The following is a 17,396-nucleotide window of genomic DNA, read 5'->3' on the forward strand; positions in this document are numbered from 1 at the left end:
GAAAGAAAAAAGTATTTATTAAGTGCCTGCAATGGGCCAAGTAATACATTAGATGCTGGAGATGTAAATACCGGAGTAGAGATGATCTCTGCCCTAACAGTTCTTTACTTTCTAAAGGGGGAGATAGCACATATGTGTAAGAGAGTAGTGGCCAAGGAAGGGTGTTTTGATCTGAAGGGTAATAGGGTTGGTGAGTAGAATCATGGTAAAGCTGATTATTAAATCCTTCCCAGAGACTATGTCAGGAAATATTGATTTGATTACTATTCTCTAAGCAAGAGGTAGAAGAAGCCAGGGGTAGGCATGGCAGAGAAGTTGACAATATATCTGGGGTGGATGGAATCAATCAATCCATAAACATTTATTAAGTACCTGCATGTACCAAGTACTGTGCTAAGTACTGGGATATGAAAAATGGCAGGGGCCCCGTAAAGACAGTGAGTTAGAGAATTTGATTTTACTATATTGTTATACTCATACTGTCATTGCTGTTGCTGTTCAGTCATTTTCAGTCATGAATGACTCTTCTTGACCCTTTTGTGGTTTTCTTGGCAGAGATACTGGAATGGTTTGTTATTTACTTCTTCAACTCATTTTATAGATGAGAAAACTCAGGAAAAACAGGGTTAAGTGACTTGTCTGGGGCCAGATTTGAACTCATGAAGTCCAACCTTCCTGATTCTAGGCCTGGCACTCTATCCACTTCACGACCTACTGTCCCCATTATAATATTCAGCTGAGACAACCAAAACTCAGAGAGCTTAAGTTCTTTGCTCATGATTACAATCATTAGTAAATTTCAGGTAGGAGTGAAATCCAAGTGCTTCTGACCCCAAGTCAACCATTCTAGATGACTATGCAACTCTGCCTCACTTAAATCTAATTCATGTGTAAGTCAAGACATTATCCATGATACCATTGGTCCTCTTAGAAAATGAAGGGGGGAGGGCAGCTAGGTGGCATAGTAGATAGCATACTGGTCCTGGAGTCAGGAGGACCTGAATTCAAATCTGGCCTCACACAAGACACTTGACAGTTACTAGCTGTGTGACCCTGGACAAGTCACTTAAACCCAATTGCCTAAAAAAATAAAAAAGAAACAAAAAAAGAAAATGAAGGAGGAACAATAACAACTATTCTATCTGTTATGTCATTCTTTACTTTCAGGGTAATATTACCAAGAGCAGAGAGCTGTTCAAATAACACTGACTTTGAGGGAGGAGGTGAGACCAACCTCTTGTACGTGGCACAAAAGTATGCCTATTTCAAGACTCCAAGTATTTTAAATTATCTTGTACTTTTTTTGTGAAAGTTAAAGCATCTCATATCTTCTAGTACTTGAACTTTTTGCCTAATGTAAACTTTTGGCTTGGAACTCCTGCCCCTAACCCTTCTACTTAGCAGCTTCACTTATCTCTGTGTTTGAAAAACAGTCCTTTTGTCTCTTATCCAACCTTTAAGGTGTGAGTGTGAGGAAAGCCTTGAGGACCAGCTCTAGTCCCACCAAAGCTAAGACTCAAACACAGAACCAGATTATTCAGCTATATCAGATTGTCTCTCCAGGTCTAATATTTCTTTATTCTATGATTCAGTGTTAGAAAACCTGATATGGCACCATGTTTCCATGCTCTGTGGCATTCCCGCTTTGTCAATTGTTATGATTAGAAAAGTACTTTCTCTTTTTTGTCCTCTCGTCTCTTTCCTACAAGCTTCCTCTGGCTGTGGCCTCCATTGAAACTAGATCATCAAGCCAGACACAATATTGTCACTGTTATTGTCATTTTAGACTGTTTGTAGTCATTATCTTGGGTGGATTTCAGCTTACTAAGCAACAAAAGGTTCCTGTTGGAATTGTGGAACAAAACCAGACTTCTAGAGTGCACTCTGAATAAGCAAATAATAACCGGATGGGCCCTGCTGAGCCCTGAGGTCTCTGATGATTCTGATTTCTCTGCATAATGTTCTGATTGACATAGTGCTGGGTATTACCTTCCCACATTCTGGCTGTAGGTCAGTGTGTATTGGCAATGCAAGGGGGTCACTTGAACTCTGGTGTTAGCCTGGGGGAAGACACCCAGAGGGGCTTAAGCAGAATCTACAAAGCAAGTATTGCACATTTTTAACAGGGTGGGAAGAAGCAACTAGCCACAAGGTCTCTGGCAGGGAATTGAGCAAAATAATCAGTAGCGTATGCAAGTGTGCCATGAATGGTGTGTACCCCCAAAGATACGCATGACCTTTAGGCCTTGTTGTACTTTCTCTTTTATCCAATCTAGTGCCTGTCTGTTCCAGCATCCAATAGGGAACACACTACTCTTCATTATCCTCTTCTGGAAGATTGTGAAAAGTCTCCTAGGTGACTAGCAAATAGAAGGAGTCCCACCTACCTGACATATAGTCAGGAAAATTGTTACAAAAGAGTATCTCTGCCTTCCCCCTCCTCCCCCTTAAGAGAAGCCTAGCTCTACCATCTCTGGGGCTAGCCACTGGGAATCCATACCTTAGTCTATTATCCCTTCATAATACTTTACCTCTACCTGTAGTAAAGTCTAAAAACCCCCTTTTGGTCTCCTTCTAATCAGGAGCTCTTACCTCTGATCCCAGGGCCATGTGCCCAAGGGAAAAACCAAAACGTCCTTTCCCTACAGACATTACCTAGATGTCCCAACCTGCTTCCCAGGGTCATGTCATTATTCCCTTTACCAACCTGCGTTATCTGGACCTCATTGCCCCAACTGCCAGATGTGGTGTCAATGTCCTATCAATAAATCTGCCTCTGAGTGACTTGGAAGTCTATCGCTTCTTTCTGGTACCCCATGAATTAGATCCAGGATAGTGCTAGGAAGTTCTTTATACACACATACAAATGTATATGTATATATGTATGTGTATGTATATACATACATGTATATATATATATATATATATATATACATACACATACATACACACACACACATACACATATATAGTGCTGTTTGACCCCTAGCAGCTGCCCCACTATCCTGATGAACATAAATGGTACTGTGATTAAGGACATGAACACAGGGCCTGTGGGTCTCAGGCCTGTATCCCAGCAAACAGGACTGCTACTCTTCAAGAACTATTGGTAGAAGAACAGGACAATGTTTGAAATATATCCTTTTTCTTCATGGACTTGGAATGGTAGGGCTGCATGTAATTGGACAATTTGGCTATTGTTTGCCCTCTCAGTTGGCCATGACATCCATAGACAGAATAATTTCTTACCTGTATGTTGTCATTTTTACAGTTTCCACAAAAGTCTAGAGTTAGAAGAGACCTCAGAGGCCATCTAGTTTAAACCCCTCATTTTAAAGATGAGAAACTGAAGTTCAGAGAGCTTAAGTGTCTTGCTCAAGGTCACACAGGTAGTAAGTATCAAAGACAATGTGAGTTCACTCTTGATCTGGGGTTCTTAACCTTCAGTCCATGAATTTTTATTTTTGTTTCTATATTTTGATGGCTATATTTCAATGTAAGTGTCTTCTTTGCAATTCTTTACATTTTATTTTATGCATTTAAAACGTTATTATGAGGAGGGTTATTTAGTTTTTGAATTTCATTCATTTATTTATTCATCAATTTATTTTAAAAATATATTGTTCTGAGAATAGGCTTCCCAGACTGCAAAGGCATCCATGACAAAGAAGTTACGAAGCCTTACTCTGGAGTCACTGTTCTAGTTACTGACCCACCCTCCCTCCTCTCCTCTAAACCCTTGGAATATTACAGCTTAAAGAGACTTTGGCTATCATAGAGTCTTGTCTCTCAGTCAGACAATAAACACTTATTAATTACCTACTATATACCAAAGAGAGACAAAGAGATACAAAAGAGAGACAAAAATCCTTGTCTTCAAGGAGCTTATAGTCTAATGGAAAAACTCACAGTGAGTCATTCTACAAAAATGATTTTATAGAGTGACTGTTGTGCAGCATTAGTAGTAAACTCAAAATTGAAATACATCCCTGCAGGTCACATACTGACTTTTAAAAACTACAAATTAATATGATCTATTTTATATCATATTATATTTTTATTTATTTTGTCAAAATTTTCCCATGACATTTTAATCTGTTTTGTGCCATACTCCTGAGTTTGGTATCCTCTTCTGCTGGCCTGAGTTTGATACCTCTGTACAGTTTCTTGGAAAAAGCAGATACTTGGAGCTGGAAGACCCAGATTCCATTTTCATCTCAATTACTGGTTTCCCGACTTTTTGAAATGGCAGAATTTCACTTTAAACTCATCTTTGGGAAAACTGTTATAGTACAGTCTTTTAAAATAAACATGTAAAACCTCTTAGAACTATTATACTATTTCAAAATGATGAATATTGAGCCCCTGTATCATATTCCTAATTGCCACAGGTTATCTTTTTTTCTTCTCTTCTCTTCTCTTCTCTTCTTTGCTCTCCTCTCCTCTCCTCTCCTCTCCTCTCCTCTCCTCTCCTCTCCTCTCCTCTCCTCTCCTCTCCTCTCCTCTCCTCTCCTCTCCTCTCCTCTCCTCTCCTCTCCTCTCCTCTCCTCTCCTCTTCTCTTCTCTTCTCTCTGTCTCTCTGTCTCTCTGTCTCTGTCTCTGTCTCTCTCTCCTCCTCCTCTCTCTCTCTCTCTCTCTCTCTCTCTCTGTCTGTCTCTGTCTCTTTCGTTCATAAATAAAAAAAAGCACTTGTCCATGTTGATAATTCCTATGTGTATAACCGCTGCCTTCCTGGGTTTTTCTTTTCATTTTAAATATTTTACTGCTATCTCTAAACTCCAGGAAAAAAAAAGCAGAAGAACTGGAGTTGAATTGCCTGCAGGAATTTAATGGGAAAAAAGTTAGTAAAGTTAGGCGTTATATTGTAACCCAGGTCCTTTGATGCCAAATCCACCACTTGGACCTCACTAGAAGCAGCAGAGTTGCTGTCCCAGATTATAAAGCCAACATTGTTAATTTCTTTTTCACTGTAGTTAAGACTTTTTTAGGAAATTGAGATTTCACAAAATTTCATAAAATATATTGGCATCTTTTATTTTTATGTCACCTTCTTCTCTCAACATATTCCCCTCCACACTTCCTTCCAGAGAGTAAGCCCTTATAACACAAAAAGGTGGGGAGAAGTTAAGCAAATTAATATATCATGAAGGCTGATACCATATACAGGGTTTAAAACCCATAGTACCCTACCTCTGCAATGAAGCAAGGGAAGAGATTATCTTCTTGTGTCTTTCTTGGAGGTAAGGCATAGTCATAATTTTATAACATTTAGTTTTAATTGTTTTGTAGTTATTGCAATTTATCACTTTGTAGTCATGGAGTATATTGTTTTCCTTGTTCTGCTACTTCACGTTGTATCATTTCATAAATGCAAAATACTAGAAAACTCATCTCAAAAAGAACTGGTTAGACTTTCTCCAGTGAACCCTTTCCAATATGAAAGACTCAATCTTTATCCCAGATGAGGTCCCCACATGTAGCTAATGTAAACTCTGAAGATTTTTACCCCAAATCCCACTCCTATTCCCACTGATGATGTGTGGGTCTCCTGAGCTTGGTTACAGCTAACTCAGTTTATGAGGGGTATTGCTTAGGGCTGATTCTGTAACGTTACCATTTTAAGCCCCCACCAGCGTGCTTTCTCCCAAGAGTATCAACTGAGTATCATTTTAAGTAGCTTTTACAACAGGATATTTATAAAGATGGTGCAGTAGGAATTTTTGGTACAAAACATGCCCTTAAAGGCCTGAAATGTACTCTTGCATAAGTACATACACAACCCAGAGAAAGTGGACTCTGGTTTAGACAGTGCAAGTTGCAAAGGAGTAATGGATTTCTTTTGTGTTAGGAGTTAGAACTACCTATAGTCTTGTTTCTTTGCTGAATTCCTTTGTGGAGCCATGAATTTATGTTTATTCTGTCCTTAGCTGCCAATGCAGACACTGCTGTTTTCATGCTTCTCTGTATATTAATCATTTCTTATACCATAGTAATATTTCATTATATTTATGAACCACAATTTATTTAGCCATTCTCTAATCAATGGGCATCATTTTTAGAGATCTTTGCTGCTATTTTTAAAAGTGCTTCCATGGGTACTTTAGTATAGATTTGGCTTTTCTTTTTATTGTTAACCTCTTTCTGTCTAGCAGTGGAATCTCTGAGTCAAAGGGTCTGACCATTTTAGTTTCTGTCTTTGCACAATTCAAAATTGCTTTCTTGATTGTTCAGACTTTCATTTGTTATTATAGTACTTTAGATAACAGACTAAAATGGTCCCAGGGAGAAGAGGCAGCAGTTCCTCATCTAATGCCAGAGTTCTATGGGCAAAATTTTCAGGCAATAGCAGAGATTCGGGGGAAATAAATGTGATTAGCATCCCTGATGCTTCTGTTGAGGTTATGGTCCTGGAAACCCTAAATTATACTGCTTGAGTTGACACAGTTCAACCCAAGCTCAGGAGCTGGACTCCTATGTCTAGTTGTAGCTATGACAAAAGTTTGCACTTGTTCTTCTAGGTACTATCTCCCCCAGTTGTAGCAACACTTAGTATGCAAAGACCAACACAGACAGTAAAAGATGAGTTTAATGTATTTGCTTGTCTACTGTGACAAATTCTCCTCCACCTCCACCCCTACCTCCATCATGCTTTGCATTGCTTTGTGAAATTCCAGGAGACTGCTGAATACATTTTGAGAAATGCATCTCTCCTAATGTTCAACTTCCTTATCCAATCAAACAATCCGTGAACATTTACTTAGTAGCTACTATATACCAGACATGGTGCTAGGGATACAAAGCAGCCCCTGTCTTCAAGGAGCATGCATTCTCCTGGGAGGGAGGAAGTGGAGAAGAATATGAACACAGATATGTCAATACAAAACATTTTGGAGTGGAAGGAATGTCAACAGCTGGGAAGAGCACAAAATGTCTTTAAGAAGAAAGTGGCATTCAAACTGAGACTTGAAGGAAGCTATCAAGAGGAAAAGGTTAGTAGGAAGTTCATTCTAGGAATGGGGGCCAATCCTCTCAAAGGCACAGAAATAGAAGATGGAATACATTGTATGGAGAATAAAGAATAGACCAGACTGATTTGAACTTAGAATACGTGAAAGGAAGTAATGGAAATGTAGGCAGTAAGGATTTTACATGCCAAAACTAGGCTTTTTTTTTTAAATCATAGAAGCAATAGGAGGCCATGTGGAGAAAAATAGTGGGACAACAGGATTAAAGCTGTACTTTAGAAAAATCTATTTGGCACCTGTGTGGAGGATGGATTAGAGAGGCAAACAACTGGAGCTAGGGAATTCAATTAGGAAACTCTTGCTTTATTGTATAGATAGGTAAACTAAGGCCGTGTGAGGTTAAGGTTGTATACTGGGATAGTGACAGAGGAAGTACAATTTAGATCTCCTGATTCCCAGTTTTTCATGTTCTTCTTCATAACTTCACCACCACCACCACCACCACCACACCACCACTCCGGGTGGTCAGTGTTTCTGAAATTCTACCATTAGAACTTCATTCCTTTGGTTAGACAACTTTGAGTTCCCTATTAACGCAAAGATACCCTCTTAGAGGGATAATATCTTAGCACAATCTTAGCATAGTTAGGATTAGCAGGCATTGAAAAGAGAATAGGACAAGTGTCTACAGGGGGTAGTAGGGAAGGGTGGTCAGAGTTGTAGGGATAGGGCACTGAAACTTCATCTATTAAGCATTTTGCCTAGGACTACCTTTCCACTTTTTTTTTTTAATGCTGGGCTAGTATCTCTCACTTTCTTTATTCAGTACTCCTCTTTTTGTTTGTTTGTTTTTAATTCTCCCCCAAGGGCTATTTATGGCAAAGTCTCTAAGATTTATTTAATGTCCATTAAATAAAACATTCTTTGTGAAACCTACTGTTGCTCAAAGAGAGTAAAGGTTTTATCTAATTTTAACATGTATAAAGAATGCAGTCTCCCCACATCCAACCCCACCCCTAGTCTAGAGTCTCTGGACCATCTCAACCTCTTTTTTGTTTTAGTACATTTCACCAGGAGAACAAAGCTCTTGTCAATACAATATACAGGTGACCTTGGACAGATGCACTGTCTTTTAGGGCAGACTCACCCCTAAGCCTTCAGCATGATTCTTCTCTTCCAACCTACCCAGACTGAGAACTAAATCATAAATAGAACTGAAGGAATTTGAATGAATAATTCACTGTCCTTTCAATGTGAAAGTTATGCTTTTGGTTCAACATTAACATCATGCTTTAAGTGAGAGTAGGTTTTGGTACTTTGTAAGAAGGGGTCATTTGCAAGTCAGCAGCCATATAATGAGCAAAGTGAACTGGCCTACATCAGACATTATCTTGTGACCTTGGCCTGACTGGTACTGTACCACTCAACCATAGAGGGGTCACTTGTTCAGGCTGGTAGGTACAGCCCCCAAATCCTTTTTTTAAAAGATTTGTTCAGACCAGTTGGAAATGAAAAAAAAACATCAAAATACTTTCAAAGACTCTTGGAAATAAAGACAACGCACAGATGAATTCTAAGCAGTCCTAAGATCTCAGAAAATCCAGAGGTAGATAATAATATTCGGTAAGTACATAGGGTTTTGCAAGCTTCTAAAGGGAAACAGCTGACAAAATATTTTAAGGTCCCCAAAATGTCTGTAAAGCATTATAACAAAAGGAACAGTCCTTCCTTTGAAGAGATAGCTGTTGGAGAGAGATGTGCTTTAAATAAAACCATTTTGCATTTGAACTACCTCGGATTTACACTTGCCCAGCCCTGAAAACTCTTGAAACCAACTGGCTTGCAATTTTTTTTTTATTCCTCTTGATTTTATTCTACATTATTTCCAGGCCTGAAATATTCAGCAATTCAACTAATTATTTTCAGTGCTAACACTCGAGCTGGGGAATGGTGCCATTGACAGTGAATGAAAAATGATTGGAAAAGCACCAATTTATGGCAAGTTAGTGGGCCTGTCTTTGTTCAAGATTCTGGGTCCAATCAGTCAGGACAGGCAATGGGACAAAGAGCCCTCTGAGCTCTCCAGGGAAAGTAGCCAAATCAGCAGAACAGGCTGCTGAATTGACATCACACTTAGGAGAGCTACTTGGAAAAGTTCCACCTGAGACAGCTGAGTTCATCAGCAAATCCAACAGGAGTCTACAAACAAATGAAGAAACACTTCATATATTTATTGAGTACTGATTGTGTAACAAGCACGGTAGCAGGTGTAGTGTGGAATCAGAGAGAAAGTAGAAGATACTATCCCATGCTCAAAGAGCTAGCTGAAGAGGGGAATGAATTCCTCAATCAATGAATCAATCAATGAAAAGTATTTTTAAGTGTACCAGGCACTAGGGATACAAACATCAGAATGATGACTGTCCTAAGGAACCTACATTCTAGTTGGGGAGACAATACATATAGGGCATCACAAAAGTCTTACTGTAGTTTTTTAGGCCATTGAAGCTCAAGCTTTAAGCGTGTCTGAGAGAAGCTTAGAGAGCTTCTCTTAGAGAAATTTTAAGCTTTAATGGCTTAAAACTACACTAAGACTGTATGAGGGAGTGATGCCTAGGAAAAAGGTATTTTGATTTGGAAAGTTACATAAATGATGAGTAGGGCAGTAGTAGGTTGATACTGTAGTAGTAGTAAGTAGATTGATATGCTCTTTCTAGGAGCACAAAGATATAAAGAGTTAATATAATTAGGTTTAAAAAATTAGAAGAGTAGAATCAAGAAGGATACACTCTCCAGGCAGCAAAGTGGCTATAGTGAAGATGATTGGGACCCAGCCAAGATATAGTGGGTGACTGAGACAACCACAAATCGAGAAGGGAAAGGGGAATTGCAAAAATTTTCATTTGTAAGAGGTTTAAGTCCTCTAATGTCTGATTTATGATTCCATTGAAGAAAGATAGTAGGCTCAGGCCAGGTCTATATATAATGGTTGACTGAAGCAATCACTAATCAGGGCATGTGGTGGTAAAATTGATTGGATTTGAATGAGATTGGAAAGATGGGAAGAAATTGGATTAGCAGATAGAATAATGGGTCATAGGTTCACAGATATTAAACTAGAATAGACCTTAGAGGTCATGTATTCGAACTCCTTCATTTTACAGAAAAGTGAGCTGAAGCTCAGATGGGGTTAAGTGATTTGTTCAAACTCCTATAGATAGTAAATAGCAGAGCTGGGCTTTGGACCTATGTTCTCTGATTCCAAGGCCAGCTCCCTTTCTACTTTACTATGTTGCCTTCAAGGAAGGTATTCCAGGTAGGAAAAGTCATATAAGCAAATGTATGGAGGTGAGAGTGAACACTAAAGATACCAGTCTAGATAGAGGAAGGGGTTTTATTGGGGAGCAATGGGAGATCATATTATATAAGCAGATGGTGGAGGTTATAAGAAATACTGTGATCATTTAAAATATGTTTAAAATAGGTTGGACTACAAAATAGTCCCCAAATAAAAGCACATGGAGGCCAATCAAAGACAATTCACAGCAATCATTTATTATCAATCATTGAACTGATTAGATTTCCTGATGAGTAAGTTGAGGTTGATGCACACACATCTCAGTGGACTTTAAGGGAAAGAGACTGCTTGTTAGTCATATAAAAGGCTTTCTGATGCAGGCAATGGATGAGAAACAAATACTTCAGAGAAAGAAGGATTTGTTTACTCTACCTCAGTTCAAATAATGGGAGAGCACTGAACACAAAGACAATATCTCCCCCCGCACCCAGTACTTCAGCTGTATATTCCCAAGGTATATATATGCCCCATGTATTGTAATAACTCTGCTAGTCAGCCTAGGCCCTCTATAATTTCCGGTTTAGAAGGGCAAGACTAGAGCTCTGATGAGGACTATTATTGGGCATACTGTTGACTACCTGCGATACAGGGGCACATAGGTGATATAGGGACAGAGAGAGGGAGAGAGAGAGAAAGAGAGAGAGACACACACACACACACACACACAACACGCACACACATGCACACACACACACACACACACACACACACAAATGAGAGGAGACAAGACAAGACGAGATGAGATGAGATGCAGCAGAGAAGGGAGAGATCAAAGTAGGCAGTAAAGTCCCTGTAGGCATATTGGAACAAAGAACTCAGGTACAAGCTTGTGGTTATAATCACCTCTTCAAAGACCGAAAGAACCTCCCCAAAACCTATTCTTTCCCCAATTTCCCTCCCTGTGATTATCCAGGAAAAAGTGTGGTTAGGTACTCTTCTTGATTACTTTATCTAAGCATTTTTTGTATTCTGATTTGCTTCTTATATACTTACGTATGTGAATCTATCTATCTATCTATCTATCTATCTATCTATCTACACCTATATGTGTGTATGTCTGTCTGTCTATCTACATGTGTATATATTAAACCTCAGGGTCAGTCATTAAGTTTTCTATTGTACACCTAATTTTTATGAGGAAGGAGAATAGAGGAAGCCAGGAATTAGCTGGAAATATATAAAATTTAAATTAGGGAAGAGACTAAACCTCTGTCTGAATGTTAGGAATTTCGTAACTAGGAGCTCTGAGTTTTCAATTTAATAAAAGAGCAGAGAAAGAAACTACTTGGACCTGAAGACCATTTTATTTCTCTAGGCTAAAAGATCAAAGAAACGATCACACCCGAAATCAACCCCCATTTTATTCATAGTCTTTTTCTGTCATTCCCATTTTTTTTTTCCATTTTGCTTTCAGTTCTTTGCTACTACAAAATCTTGCTATAAATATTTCATAGTTCTGGCTTTGACCTTCTTCGGGTACAAGTGGCATTCCTTGGTCAAAAGGTATATACTATTTAGTAGCTGTACTAGTCTAATTCCAAATTGTTTTTCAATTAATAGCTGCATCAACAGTGCATTCTTCTGTGTTTTTTTCCTTCTTCCTCTTTTGTTTCTTCCTCTTCCATTACTTAAATGGCAGATATAACATTGTTAGCCTCCGAATCTCAGAAATAATTGGATGAATGAAATACATCAAGCAACAAGATTTCCCAGAGTTCCACAGAGCCCTGGTGTTCTTCTGTGACATATGAATTGGGGTCTGTGACAATGTTAATGCTAGTTATATCTCTTCCTCTAAATTATTAAACATGAAGTTATATATCTATTAAAATATATTGAGTGTGGTAAACTTTCTATAGGAAAGAGATTTAATGTTTTCTATTATTTTACTTTAATATTTTCTATTACTTTCCTTTATCTTGGTTTATTACATATCTTCAGGCCTTCCAGACCAGGATTTGTGGGGTCTTCCAATACATTTCTATCTTTAAAATGTTCCATGGTTGAATTACTTTGGAAGCACAAATAAATGTAGTTAAGGATGATTTTTTTCTGCCTGATGTTTAGGGAGGACAGACTAAAGAAATCTTAGTAGCTAGCGTTTTTCTCTGTTTTAAGGGGAAAAAAATATTTCTACTTGTTACACTCATAGGAAATAAAGGAAATTTTCCCCAAATCTTGACTGAAATGGAATTTGTCTTTTTATTGAATATCTTGGTGAATACAAGAATTGTATGTGTAAAAATTTAAAAAGATGTATGTAAAGCTTCTTCTAGAGAAGGTAAGAGGGCCTTCATAGATTCCTCAGATTTGGTTTTTTTTCTCTTCTCTAGAGGAAAAGAAAAATCACATAGTTTGGGACTAGTGAAAGACTAAAAAGAGCTCCTCTAGAAAAAAAGAAGAGAGGACACAGAGAGAAGGAGGGTGGTACAACTTCTTCCCAACCACATAGAATACTATAAGTACTGGCAAGTATGGTTGCTGAGACACCATCCCTGGTTTTCACAAAACTGTAGAAAACAGGAAAAGTGACAAAGGTACTAAGAAGGGAAAATATCCCAATTTGAAAAGAGGAGACTGGAGTCTGCAAACTCTAGACCAGTGAGCTTAGCTTCTATTCCTGGCAAAATTCTAAAATGTCTCAGAGAAAATGAGCAGAACCAAGTGAGCACTGCATACAGTAATAGCAATATTGTTTTAAGAACAACTTTGGGTGAATAAGTTATTGTTTATTATAAATACCCAAATTAACCATATAGGACTTATGAAGGAAGATACTATCTGCATACAGAGAAAGAACAGAGAAAGAATTGATAAAAAGAAATTTGTATGGAGTAATTTTATATATATTCCCTCTCTCTCTCTCTCTCTCTCTCTCTCTCTCTCTCTCTCTCTCTCTCTCTCTCTCTCTGTTTCTCTTTCTCTCTGCATATATAATACCTATTTGTGTCTAATGGTAGCCATCTCTAGGGCAGGGTGGGGAAGGAAAAAAGAAAAAGAAATTTACTTGATAATTTTGTTATATTTGAAAGGAATAGTAGGTTGTACAAAGTAGATCCACAGTTTCATATGGAATAATCTTTTTTATTATACCTGTTATGTAAATGCTTGTTTTTCCCATAAATTAAAAAATAAAAAAATAAAATGTCTAAGAGGGATGGTTGAAATTTTAAAACATTATTGAAGGGATAATTAGTGAAAAGAAATGAAAAAGGATTGTTAGTTAGAAAATAGAATGGCATTATAAAGAGCCAACATTTCTTCATCAATAATTGATCACAGTGAACTAAGCTTACCGCCTTTTTAAAAAAAAACAGGATTAAAAAAATGAAAAATGTAAATAGAGTTTATTGAAATCTTTCCAAAGCATTTGACAAAAAGAAGTGTTCATGCTATTCTCAGAGGAAAGATGGAGACATAAGGGCAATATGATAACATAATAAAATTAATTCAGTACTGGTTGAATGGCCAGACCTGAAGAGTCATCAATGTCAATTTGGAGGGATATCTCCAGTGGAGTGACTTAACAATCTGTTTAGCCTTGTATTTTGACATTTTTATCAATGACTTTGACAAATGTATAGATGACATTTGTATCAAATTTATAGATATCAAAAAAAGCTGAGAATATCTAACCTGTCAGATAACTGGGTCACAATTTAAATGTCTTGAAGATTAAAATCTTAGACCAACAGACTAATATGAAATACAATACAGACAAATGTTTAAGTCTTACAGCTGGATTATAAAATCATCTTCACAAGTATAAGAAAGGGGATGTATAAAAATGTAGCAGCTTGTCTGAAAAAGATCTTGGGATTTTAGTGGACTCCAAGCTCGACATATGTCAACAGTGGTATAGCAAATATGGAATTTTCACAAATGTAATGTCTAGGAAGAAGAAGTTAATAGTCCTGCTCTACCTTTCTCTTGTCAGACCACATATGGAGTATTGTGTTTAATTTTGCCTGCTGCATTTTAGGAAGGAAAGAAGGTCCAAAAGATTGGCAACCAGGATGGTGAAAGAGCCTCAAAAGCATAACGTTCTGTGCTGGTCCTGACTCACATCAGTCTCCTGGTAATTTAGGTTAAATATTAGAACAAAATGAGAAACTTATAAGTCATTCAAAAGTTAACAAAAGGGGATCTACTTAGCCATAGCAGGAGAAGGATATTCACTGATAATTTTGAGGCCACTTCAAGTTGATTTAGTCAAGTAAAGTTCCTGATGGAATCCATGAGCCTCACAAGCATCTGAATGCTGGAGCATTCCTTGAGACTTGGTTGGTTTATGAAACCTGAGGCTGTGTTGATGTAACTTCCTCATATTCTAAGTATAAAATAGCCACAAAGAGATCCTTATGGATTATGGCTAGATACTTGGGTTATGGATTACAGTGGGAGCTTCATTCAACTAAGCCAACTACATTAAATTTCTTTAAACTTTCCCTTCATCATGTTATTTCTATGTTTAAAAAAGATTCAAAAGCTTACCATTTATATATGATCAAGCACTGACTCTTTAGCCCATCACTCAAGGCCTTAAACAAACCAGTTTTCCCCTATGTAGTCATATTTATTGGTTACCATAAATAACTTTTGATATAAATCACTTGCTTGAATTGTGTTGATTTTAATATTGCATGAATATCCCTACTCAGTTCCATCCATCTTTGGAATGCCTTTCCACTTTCTCTCTGCTTAGCCACATCTCATTGTCCTTCAGACAGTATTGTGAAAAATATTCCAGATTTCAAGTCAGAAGACTTGAGTTAAATCTTACCTTTGCCACCTATGTTCTTGGAGAAATCATTTAACCTGGCAGGTGGTAGGGATGGTGGGAGCCCATTTTCTCATCCATGTAATGAAAGGATAAAAGTAAAAATGATTTCTAAGGGCCTTTCTTGCTCTAAATCTTATCATTACATAAAATGTCATTGTGAAAAATCTTTACTTTAGGGAAAAAGCATGGCAACATGGCATAGTAGAAAGAGCTCTGGACTTGGAATCATGAGAAGCTGAGCCTTGAATCCTACCTCCTCTAACACTTACTAGTAGGGTGTCCATGATCAAATCACTTTTCTCAGAGCCTTCGTTTCCTCATCTTTAAAATAGGGATAATGATATCTGTAGTAGCTATGGTGAAAGCCCAAATTAGATAGTATATTTAAAGTCATTCCTCTGTGTGACTTCCAGGGGGTGGGGCCAAGATGGCAGAGTAGAAAAGCACTCAGCCAAGCTCTCCCAACATTCCCCTTCAAATAATTTTAAAATAATGCCTCAGATTGAATTCTGGAGTGACAGAGCCAACAAAAAGTTAGAGTAAGACATTCTTCCAGCCTGAGGTCAGAAAGAGAGATTTGTAAATGAGGGAAGGAATCTGTCCCAAAGCCCACATGAATAAAACATCAGTGGTAGGACTAGGTAGTGGTGACAGAAGCAGCACAAGCTTTTGGAGCTATCAAGACAGTAAGGGGACCTGGCAACTGGCACCAAATGGCATAGTATACAAATTCTTAAAGGAAAATTTAAATGAATTATAAGAGTAAATAGACAGCAACACTATACTAATAGGGAACCTCAACTTTCCCTTCTCAAAGCTAGATAAATCTCACCATAAAATAAATAAGAAAGAAGTCAAGGAGATAAGTAGTATCTTAGAAAAATTAGATATGATAGATCTCTGGAGAAAACTGAAGGGAAATAGAAAGGAGTATACCTTTGTCTCAGCTGTACATGGCACCTTCACAAAAATTGACCATATATTAGCACCCAAAAACCTCACAACCAAAGGCAGAAAAATTAAATGAATGCTTTTTAGACTATAAAGCAATAAAAATTACATTTGATAAAGGGCCATGGAAACATAGTTTAAAGTCTAATTGGAAACTAAATAATCTAATTCTAAAGAATGAGCAGGTCAAACACATCATAAAACAATTAATAATTTCATTAAAGACAATAATGATGAGACAACATTCCAAAATTTGTGGGATGCAGACAATCAGTACTGAGGGGAAATTTTATATATCTCTAACTTTTTTCCGTCACTAAAAGAAAGAGCAGATCAATGAATTGTGCATGCGATTAAAACAAACTATAAAAAATTAAAAATCCTCAATTAAATATCAAAATCAAAATCCTGAAAATAAAAGGAGAAATTAATCAAATTAAAAGTTTTATAAATTGGATAATAAATAAAACTAGGAGCTGGTTTATGGAAAAAATAACAAAGTAAGTAAACCATTGATTAATTTGATTTAAAAGAGAGAGAAGAAACCAAATCACCAGTATCAAAAATGAAAAGGGTAAATGTACCACCAAAGGAAGATGAAATTAAAGAAATCATTAATAGTATTTGCCCAATTACAAGCTAGTAAAACTGTCAATGTAAGTGAAATGGATGAATATTTACAAAAATATAAACTGCCCAGATTAACAGAAGGGGAAAGAGGATATTTAAATAAATCTATCTTTGAAAAAGAAATTAAACAATCCACTCCCTGAGAAACAATCCTCAGGACCAGATGAATTTACCAGTGAATTTTACCAAACATTTAAGGAACAATTAATCCCAATACTATATAAACTATTTGCAAAAATCAGTAAAGAAGGAGTTTTACCAAATTCCTTTTATGACACAAATATGGTTTTGATACCTAAACCATGTAGGGACAAAAACAGAGAGAGAAAACTATAGACCAATGTCCTTAATGAATATCAATGCAAAAATGTTTAATGAAATACTAGCAAGGAGATTACGGCAATATGTCCCAAAAAATTGTACGTTATGACCAGGTGGAATTTATGCCAGGAATTCAGGGCTAGTTCAATATTAGAAAAACTATCCACCTACTTGATCATATCAATAATAGTAACAACAAAAATCATATGATCATATCAATAGATGCAGAAAAAAAGACTTTGATAAAATATAATACCGATTTCTATTAAAAACACTAGAAAACTTAGGAATCAATGCAACCTTTCTTGAAATGACAAGTTGTATCTATCTAAAACCAAGAGCAAACATTAATGGGAATAAACCTGAAGCCTTCCCAATATTATCAGGG

The sequence above is a fragment of the Phascolarctos cinereus genome, unplaced genomic scaffold, assembly GCF_003287225.1.
Source record: "Phascolarctos cinereus isolate Bilbo 61053 unplaced genomic scaffold, phaCin_HiC Scaffold_4;HRSCAF=312, whole genome shotgun sequence".
Taxonomy (NCBI): domain Eukaryota; kingdom Metazoa; phylum Chordata; class Mammalia; order Diprotodontia; family Phascolarctidae; genus Phascolarctos; species Phascolarctos cinereus.